This window comes from Lactuca sativa, chromosome 6 (assembly GCF_002870075.4).
Source record: "Lactuca sativa cultivar Salinas chromosome 6, Lsat_Salinas_v11, whole genome shotgun sequence".
Taxonomy (NCBI): domain Eukaryota; kingdom Viridiplantae; phylum Streptophyta; class Magnoliopsida; order Asterales; family Asteraceae; genus Lactuca; species Lactuca sativa.
Window position 1 is genome coordinate 200,775,332 of NC_056628.2, and position 10,967 is coordinate 200,786,298.

Genomic DNA, 10,967 nt, shown 5'->3' on the forward strand with positions numbered 1-10,967 from the left:
CAAGCAGGGTATTGAGTCTGTTACTACGATTACCAGGATGTTTCACGAGAGGGCGATGTTTTGCCCTAAGCATGTGTCTATGGAGCAGGCACGCGTGAGTCGATATCTGAGTATTCTGAGGAGAGATATTCGCGAGTTCGTGGCAAAATCGACGTACCAAACATTTTACGAGCTTCAAGCAAATGCTCGAAAGAGAGAGATTAAGCTCGAGAGTCAGGCCAGGGAAGAGGTGGAGTCTCAAGGGAGGGATCGGCAACTGGTACAATCCCAGCCGGCAGCCAAGCGGGCAAAGCCCGCTGATTCTAGATTGGGGAACCAGAAGGGCTGCACTTGTAGCAAGTGCGGCAAGAGCCACGAGGGGATTTGTCGAGCAGGGTCTTGCTATAAGTGTGGCAAGTAGGGGCATATGGCTAAGGATTGCCCCAATGGATTTGCGGTGTGCTTCCACTGCAACCAGACTGGCCATCGGAAGGCTGAATTTCCACAGCTGCGGGGGTCGGCACAGGGAGCACCGTAGGGATCTGCCCCTGCTGCTGTACGAGCTACTGAGAGTCGGCTAGTGAAGGCCGAGGCACCAAAGGCTCGCGGGAGAGCCTTCCAGTTGACAGCAGAGGAGGTCCGTGCAGCGTCCGATGTTGTGGCTGGTATGTATTCCTTCATCTATTTATTTTGAGTTTGAGGTATTGTGCTTATATTATGATATGCGTAGGTACTTTTCTTGTGAGTTCTGTACCTGCTTTGGTGTTATTTGACTCGGGTGCGATTCGATCTTTTGTGTCGTTAGCCTTTAGTCAGCACATCGGTATTTGTCGAGAGGCGTTGAGTCGACCTCTATGAGTTTCCATAGCTAACGAGCGATCGATATATGCTGTTGAGGTGATTCGAGGATGTGTACTCAAGATCTTCAGTGTTGAGTTCCCGATAGATCTGGTCCCGATTACGATGGGGGGTGTCTGTGTCATCGTGGGCATGGAATGGTTGAGTAGATTCGGAGTGGTCAGCGACTGAGAGCGACAGCTGGTGCCATACGAGACCCTAGTGGAGGAGTGTTTATAGTGTATGGTGAGGGAACCCATTCCGAGTCAGCGTTTTGTTCGGCTGCTAGAGCGAGGCAGAGTCTATAGTAGGGTTGTAGTGGGTTTGTGGCCTATGTGATGGACACACGAGTGGCCGCAGGGAGGCCGAGTTCGGTTGGTGATGTGCCGATAGTGAGCGAGTTCCCGGTCGTTTTTCCCGAGGAATTGCCAGGTGTGCCTCCTGAGAGGCAGGTGGAGTTTCATATCGATTTAGTTCCGGGAGCGGCGCCTATTGCCAAGGCACCCTATCGCCTTGCGCCATCAGAAATGCAGGAGTTATCCTCACAACTTTAGGAGCTGCTGGGGAAGGGGTTTATTCGACCGAGTAGCTTGCCGTGGGGAGCGTTGATCCTTTTTGTCAAGAAAAAGGATGGTTCACACTGGATGTGCATTGATTACCGGGAGTTGAACAAGTTGACGGTCAATAACTATTATCCCTTACCGAGGATCGATGATCTATTCGATCAGTTGCAGGGAGCGTCTTGGTTCTCCAAGATTGATTTGAGGTCTGGATATCAACAGATGAGGGTGTGGGATGAGGAAATCCAGAAGACGGTGTTTAGGACTCGTTATGGGCATCACGAGTTTGTGGTGATGCCTTTTGGGCTCACCAATGCACCGACAGCATTAATGGATCTCATGAACCGGGTGTACAGGCCGATGTTGGATCGTTCGATGATCGTGTTCATTGACGATATATTGGTGTACTCGAGATCCAGAGAGCAGCATGAGGAGCATTTGAGAGAGATTCTCGGAGTTTTAAGATCGGAGAGGATTTACGCCAAATTCTCCAAGAGTGATTTCTGGTTACGAGAGGTCAAGTTCTTGGGGCATCTCGTTAATCAGAATGGGATATTGGTCGACCCGGCCAAGGTTGAGGCAATGATGAATTGGGAGGTGCTGAGATCCCCTGCCGAGATTAGGAGTTTTCTGGGGTTGGCCGGCTATTATCGGAGATTTATTAGGGATTTCTCCAAGATTGTTGTTCCTCTCACCAGTTTGACCCAGAAGGGCGTGACTTTCAGATGGGGTCCAGAGTAGCAGGCCTCATTTAAGACTCTTCTCCAGAGATTATGCGAGGCCCCAGTGTTAGCCCTTCTGGAGGGGATGGAGGATTTTGTGGTATATTATGATGCATCGATATCGGGTTTGGGTGCGGTGCTTATGCAGAGAGGGCATGTGATAGCGTACGCATCGAGACAGCTGAAGCCTCACGAGGTAAGATATCCCACCCACTATTTGGAGTTGGGGGCCATGGTGTTTGCCCTCAAGATCTGGCATCACTATTTGTATGGGGTTCGGTGTACCATATACATGGACCATAAGCGCTTGAAATATTTGATGGATCAGCCCAATCTAAATATGCACCAGAGGAGATGGTTGGATGTGGTAAAGGATTATAATTGTGAGATCCTGTACCACCTGGGCAAAGCTAATGTAGAAGCTGATGCCCTAAGCCGTAGAGCGGAGAGTGCTCCGATACGAGACGTTTGTATGAGGTTGACGGTGATGACTCTGGTGTTGGATACCATTCGAGGGGCCCAGGCAGAGGCAGTGAGACCGGAGAACTGCAAGAGAGAGCGGGTGATTGGGCAGATATCTGAGTTCATTACCAATAGTCGAGGGCTTATGACCTTTCAGGATCGGATTTGGGTGCCGTTCATGGTCGGGGCACATATAATATTGATGGAGGAGGTGCATAGATCGAGGTTCTCGATCCATCCCGGGGACACTAAGATGTATTTGGATCTGAAGAGAGACTATTGGTGGCCCTGTATGAAGATGGATGCTACGTGGTTCGTCAAGAGGTGCTTGACCTGTCACAGGGTTATGGCCGAGCACCAGTGTCCGCATGGCAAGTTGCAGCCACTTAAGATTCCTCAGTGGAAGTGGGAACAAATTTCTATGGACTTTATCACCAAATTGCCGAGGACCGCAAGGGATGTCGATGCAATTTTGGTGATCTTCAACCGACTGATGAAGAGCGCTCACTTTCTTGCTATCAGTGAGATCTCTTCCGCTGAGAGGCTGGGAGAGTTGTATGTGAGAGAGGTGGTATCGCGTCATGGAGTGCCGATCTCGATTGTGTCAGATCGAGACGTACGTATCACTTCCAGGTTTTGGAAGAAGTTCCATGAGGAGTTGGGCACGAGGCTACATTTCCGTACCGCCTACCACCTGATGGGTTTTAGCCATAAGAACTTTCCTATGTGCGCATGCAAAACCCTAATGCTTGGATCTAGGCTTTCTAATTAAACATGCTTTGAGTCCAAGACTTCTAATGACTATTTAAGTGTAATGACAATATTGAAACATATCTAGAATCATACCTTTGAGTTCCTTGTTGATCTTGTTGTCTTGGAGCTTCTAGAGTCACAATTGTCACTCCTCTAATGGCTTACAAATACCAAATAGCAAGGAGGATGATTTGGGAGAGAGGAGAGGGGAGGAAATCGGCCAGGGTTTCTATGCTTTAGATGAAGTGCTGATTTCCCTTAGCCATGGGGTCTATTTATACTTGTAGACTCCTTAAGGGTTACAACCTAAACCCTAATTGGATAATCTTCTTTTAAGGCTATCCAAATCCTTTCCATAGATATCCTATTGGACGATTTGAAGCTATCCTAGCTTCTAGAATCCGTCCATTGCATATCTATATGGATTTACAGTCTAAAGTTTAACTATCAAACAATTGACAGTTAATACCCTCTTATTTAATTAATCTCTTTAAGTCACCAAATTAATTCCAATTAATTCTATGACTTATATTAATCAAATAACAATATATTATTCTTTATATTATTCTCATAATATATTAATAATTTTTACTCTCTCTTAATAAATCATCCTATCAAGTTGTTATGGTGAAGGCATCCCAAAAGGACCATGCACAACCGGGTCAAATACTTGCCTAATATAGTTGCAGCCTTAGACACTATTCTAACAGTCTCCCACTTGGATAAGTCTAGTAACTATATGCACAAGTACAATTCGGTTTGGAATCGTAGCCCTCAAAGACGCTGTCAACTCTGATCTAATCAATCTTGTCCTTTAGATAAGGGATCGTATAGTCCTCTGTTAGATATCATGCTGACAATCCTATGGAATGGTTAGTCAAGCATTTAGGTTTCTCGATCTCTGATTTATTCGACATAGAACTTAATCGAACACATCAATTCAGTTCTGACCGGGCCCACCACATAAGTTAAATCAAATCATCGAGCGGCCGATATATCGCTTTTACCTTCTTAGATAAAAGTTACAGATAAACTTCGACTTATATGCATTTACTTATTCATTAACCAGCTATACACAACAATGCGTTTTATAACACCGAGTTACTGATGCGTTTTCGCATTATCAATGTACAATCAATTAATAAATAACAAACCATATATCTAGGTTTTAAGACTATATGATATCTTGCGATCACCATTTTATATCATATTCCATAAGGTGATTCCAGCAAGCGCGGGTTTGTTCCAATGCTCAAAACTAGTTCATAAGCACTCATGAATGTTGCAGCAACCCTTTGCTATGTCTAACACCATTTAGTCAATCTACACACCAATTCACGACAATCTTCATTCATATCTACTTCCAACATATGAACGATTGTGGACAATTTGAATAATTCTATTATTCCTAACAAATTCAATTATTCTAGAAGTCAAAACATGCAAAGTGAAACAATAGCTAAACAATTAACATAAGATAGTAACATTACTCATAAATAAAACTCCTTTATTTAATCATCAAATGTTAATTACATTTATCTATTACATGTTTCTAATACTATCTAATCTATGCTAATATCATCCTTCAGCCCAATACTCCTAGCATGCTGCAAGTGCTTAACCCTACTCAATCCCTTCGTAAGCGGATCTGCTGGGTTATCTTCTGATGATATCCTCTTCACTACGAGTTGTCCTTCTTCTACACGATGTCTTATGAAGTGATATTTCCTGTCGATATGTCTTGATCTACCATGATCTCTCGATTCCTTGGTCAAGGCAACCGCTCCTTCATTATCACAGAAAATCTCCATGGGCTCCTTTATGGCAGGTACAACTCCAAGATCACCGATGAAGTTCTTCAGCCATATTGCCTCCTTCGACGCTTCGCTCACTGTAATGTACTCTGATTCGCACGTTGAATCAGCTACGGTTTCCTACTTGGAACTCTTCCATGTCACTGCTCCTCCATTCAGGGTAAAGACCCAGCCCGACTGCGAACGGTAGTTGTCCCTGTCGGTCTGAAAACTGGCGTCACTATACCCTCGCACCTTCAAGTCATCACTCCCTCCGAGGACTAAGAACCATTCCTTTGTCCTCCGAAGGTACTTAAGGATATTCTTTACCGCAATCCAATGTGCTCTGCCAGGGTTCCCTTGATATCTGCTAACCATGCTCAAAGCGAAGGCTACACCAGGGCGAGTACAAGTCATAGCGTACATGATTGAGCCAACTGCAGAAGCGTATGGTACTCGGCTCATTTCTGCTATCTCAGCTTCGGTACTCGGACTTTGGGTCTTACTCAACTTTGCATTACTTTGTATCGGTAATTCTCCCTTCTTCGAGTTTTCCAAACTAAAACGTTTTAGTACCTTCTCTAAGTAAGTATTCTGACTAAGTCCAATTAGTTTCTTACTTCTTTCTCTTACTATCCTTATTCCCAAAATGTAGGAAGCATCTCCGAGGTCCTTCATAGAGAAGCACTTCCCGAGCCAGGACTTAACCTCCTGCGGAGTCGGGACGTCGTTTCCTATGAGTAATATGTCATCGACATATTGAACGAGGAAGCTTACTATACTCCCACTAGCTTTGACATATACACATGATTCGTCTTCACTTCGTACAAATCCAAACTCTTTGACTTTCTCATCGAAGCAAAGATTCCATCTGCGAGACGCTAGCTTAAGTCCATAAATTGACTTCTCAAGCTTACACACTCTATTCGGATGCTTCGGATCCACAAACCCCTCTGGCTGAGCCATGTAAACATCCTCAGCCAGCTTTCCGTTAAGGAAAACGGTCTTAACATCCATTTGCCAAATCTCATAATCATGAAATGCGGCAATCGCTAGCATCACTCTAATAGATTTTATCTTCGCAACTGGTGAGAAGGTCTCATCATAGTCAACTCCGGGAGTTTGAGTAAAGCCCTTCGCAACCAATCGCGCTTTATATGTGTGTACGTTTCCATCCACGTCGGTCTTCTTCTTGAAGATCCATTTGCACCCAACGGTCTTACGTCCGGGCACATAATCAACCAAATTCCAAACTTGGTTGTCATACATGGATTGGATCTCGCTATCCATCGCCTCTTTCCACTTCGCAGACTCCGGGCCTGCCACGCCTTCCTTATAGCTATTAGGTTCATCAAGGTTTATTAGTGTACCATCACTAATATACGTGTCCCCTTCGATAGTAATATGAAAACCATCAAACTGGGGATGAAATCTAACTCTATCGGAACGTCTAAGAGGTAAGGATTCATGAATCGGCTCAACCGGACTTTCCTCCTCGGGTTGAGCGCCAGCGGTAGAGGTTCCTTCATCTATCGACTCTTGAACCTCTTCAAGCTCGATTTGCCTCCCACTGTCTCCTTGGCTTATGAGTTCTCGCTCTCGGAAATCTCCTCTCCTCGCAACAAAGACAACATTGTCCTTCGGTCTATAGAAGAGATATCCAAAGGATGTCTGCGGGTAGCCGATGAAAATACATCGCTTACTTCGAGGTTCGAGCTTGTCGTGAGTATCTCGTCTTACGAAATCCTCGCAACCCCAAACCTTGATATGTGCCAATGAGGGAGCTTTCCCTGTCCACATCTCGTGAGATGTTTTGACAACCTTCTTAGTAGGGACTCAGTTAAGGATATGGGCGGCAGTCTCTGAGGCATACCCCCAAAAAGAGATAGGTAGTGAAGCACGACTCATCATAGAGCGAACCATATCCAATAAGGTTCGATTACGCCTTTCTGCCACACCATTCAACTGCGGTGTCCTAGGAGGCGTCAATTGCGAAACTATTCCACACTCCTTGAGATAATCGTGGAATTCAAGACTTAAGTACTCTCCTCCTCGATCGGATTGAAGCATCTTGATTTTCCTGCCCAATTGATTCTCCACTTCATTCTTGAACTCTTTGAACTTTTCAAAGGTTTCTGACTTTTGCTTGATTCAATAGATACACCCATATCTACTATAATCATCGGTAAAAGTCACATAGAAGCGGTTCCCATCCTTCGTGGTTGATCTAAACGGTCCACATACATCGGTATGTATTAAGTCCAATAGACCCTCACCCCTTTCACACGTACTCGTGAAGGGTGATTTAGTCATCTTTCCAAGTAAACAAGACTTGCATGTGTCATCTTCCCTAAGGTCGAATGACTCCAACACTCCATCCTTTTGGAGTTGGGCTATGCGTTTCTTGTTGACATGTCCAAGACGACAATGCCACAAGGATGCTTTATCCATACTAGTGGAAGAATCAATATTCAAAACATCATTTCCTAAGTTATCAACAATCATAACAGTTTCATAAATTCCATTACATGGTATAGCTTCAAAGTAAAAGACACCATTTAGATAAGCCAAAATAGAACCATTCTCATTATTAAAAGTAAATCTAAATCCTTGTCTATATAAACCATGAAATGAAATGATGTTTCTAGCCATTTCCGGCGAATAGCAACAATTGTTCAAATCTAAACACAAATTATTCCTAAGCACTAAAGAATACACTCCAATCTTGGTCACAGGCGACGATCTTCTGTTCCCCATGATTAGATTGATTCTTCCTTGCTCCACATCCCTACTTCTTCTTAGTCCCTGCACATTAGAACAAATGTGGTAACCACAACCGGTATCAAGAACCCAAGAAATAGCATGATTAGAATCGTTAGATTTAATTGTGTATATACCTGCGAAAGATGGCTTGATCTTTCCTTCCTTGATGGCTTGTAGGTACTCTGGGCAGCTTCTCTTCCAATGTCCTATCTTGTGGCAGTGGTGGCACTCTGCCTCCTTCGGGTTAGGGCAGGGCTTAGCGGGATCAACTTTGGTTCCACTAGAAGAGGCACCATCTCGGGCTTTAACCTTGCGGTAGTTCTTAGACGAAGCCTTCCTCTTCTTTCCCTTTCCTTGACCAATAGCCAAGACAGGAGCAGCAGGTGGATTGGGAGTTAGTGCAACAGACCTGTCTTTGAAGTTGCTCTCAGCAACCCTGAAGAGACCTTGGAGTTTACTTAGGGTGACCTCCTCTTTGTTCATGTGGTAGGTCATCCTAAATTGATTGTACATCGGAGGCAAAGAGTGAAGCACCATGTCGATCGCCAAGTCTTCCCCAAAGTCAACATTTGACTTGCGAAGGCGGTCGACATACCTTTGCATCTTTTGCAGGTGCACGGTAAGAGATTCTCCATGACCCATCTTAGTGGAAATCATGTTGGTGAAAATCTCATAACGCTCTTGTCTCGCGTTCTGGTGGTATCTCTCCAATAAGTCTTGATGCATCTCGTATGGGTACATGTCCTCGTAGCACTTTTGGAATTCGGAGTTCATGGTGGCAATCATGATGCAATGTACCTTCATTGTATCTCGCTCATGAGTTTCAAAAGCAATGATTTCAGCAGGAGTAGCAATTTCAGGGTTGATCTTCTCGAGCTTCTCATCGAGGACATACTCCTTATCCTCATAGCGAGAAATGGTGCGAATGTATCTTATCTATTCGCTAAAGTTCGTTCCATCGAAGGTGACCTTTTGGAAAAGGCTCATCAACGTGAAAGAACTAGCAGCAGCATTCTTAGCGTTCGACATCTACAAATAGAAATGACAAAGATAGATTAGAATAAGAATCCCCAATTATCACCCAATAAGAAAAATTAGGGCTAGGATCCAACAATAACATTTACATACTAGAAAAGGGATGCCGTAATCTAACATGCAAATAAATTGAAGGTAAGTGAATGACGATTCACTAATTCTCCACCACAAAACCTAACTATTAGACCTAAATGTATTGAGAATTCCTAGGTTCGGATGAGATTCATTGAACTATTCAATGGCATGTTTAAATCTCGATATGCCCCTCTTGTTTGTGACTGGGATACCGAGGATCACAAAGCGGGTGTGAATTACCATGCAAATTCACATGGTGCCTTAATTGTAACGATCACCTACTCGATGTGCCGGTAAACCACACATGCTCCATCGAACTATGATAAACAATGAATCACCCTTTGCCACCTTTGCTTAGAACCAATTAGTGTGTCGGTAAACCACACACTCTCCACTAACTTCTTAGCAAGGGTGCAAAGTGTAATTTCATGGGATTGCATCAATTCACTTTTCCTAAAGTAACTAAGATTGGGAAATTTTAAAATAATGTGTAGTTACTTTGTATTACTTATTATACTTTTAATGAGAGGATGAGGTTGCCCTATCCTACCCGTTCGGCTAACGACCCTCCACCAATCAAGCAAGCGGTGGGTGTGAGTGTACACCCAGTAAGCGCCATTTTATAGGCCGCAACCTTATACCCACCTTATAGATCGGCTTCGTGAATGAGGCATACTAACGGTAAGACTAGCATTTAGTTATACATACATACATATATATATATATATATATATATATATATATATATATATATATATATATATATATATTATTCTAGTAATATCATATTAGTATAGGGTTGTATTTTAAACCTTTTAAAATCTAGGGTTTGAAATTTAAATTGTCTAAATTAAAACTTTTAATCACAAAATATAAATTTCAAAACTTGAGGGCAAGTTTTAAACATTTAAAACATGGAGGATCAAATAACAAATAATTCCAACTAACAATTAATATCCTAATCATCTATATTTGATTTTATTCAAGATTTCTTTTTAAGATAATTACCAAAATAATCAAAATAATTAATTAATTATCATATAAGGAAATTAAATATTTTATTAGTTGATAAATATCTTTAATTAGATCAAGATAATAGTCATATATATCAAAAAATCGGATTTGGGTTGATCTAATATGATTAAGGTAAGTTACCATAAGATAATTATGAAGAAATCCCGAATCTGGCCATTCCTGACGCCTGGACTCGCCGAGTGCACAAAGGGACTCGCCGAGTCAGGCCAAATCGCCGAGTCCACTTTGGAACTCGCCGAGTCCATGACTCAGAAACATAAAAATCGAATTTTGCAGTTATGTTTCAGACAATTAAGCAACAATTTAATGAAAACAAAGCTAGGCTCTGATACCACCGATGGGTTTTAGCCATAAGAACTTTCCTATGTGCGCATGCAAAACCCTAATGCTTGGATCTAGGCTTTCTAATTAAACATGCTTTGAGTCCAAGACTTCTAATGACTATTTAAGTGTAATGACAATATTGAAACAGATCTAGAATCATAGCTTTGAGCTCCTTGTTGATCTTGTTGTCTTGGAGCTTCTAGAGTCACAATTGTCACTCCTCTAATGGCTTACAAACACCAAATAGCAAGGAGGATGATTTGTGAGAGAGGACAGGGGAGGAAATCGGCCAGGGTTTCTCTGCTTTAGATGAAGTGCCGATTTTCCTTAGCCATGGGGTCTATTTATACTTGTAGACTCCTTAAGGGTTACAACCTATACCCTAATTGGATAATCTTCTCTTAAGGCTATCCAAATCCTTTCCATAGATATCCTATTGGACGATTTGAAGCTATCCTAGCTTCTAGAATCCGTCCATTGCATATGTATATGGATATACAGTCTAAAGTTTAACTATCAAACAATTGACAGTTTATACCCTCTTATTTAATTAATCTCTTTAAGTCACCAAATTAATTCCAGTTAATTCTATGACTTATGTTAATCAAATAACAATATATTATTCTTTA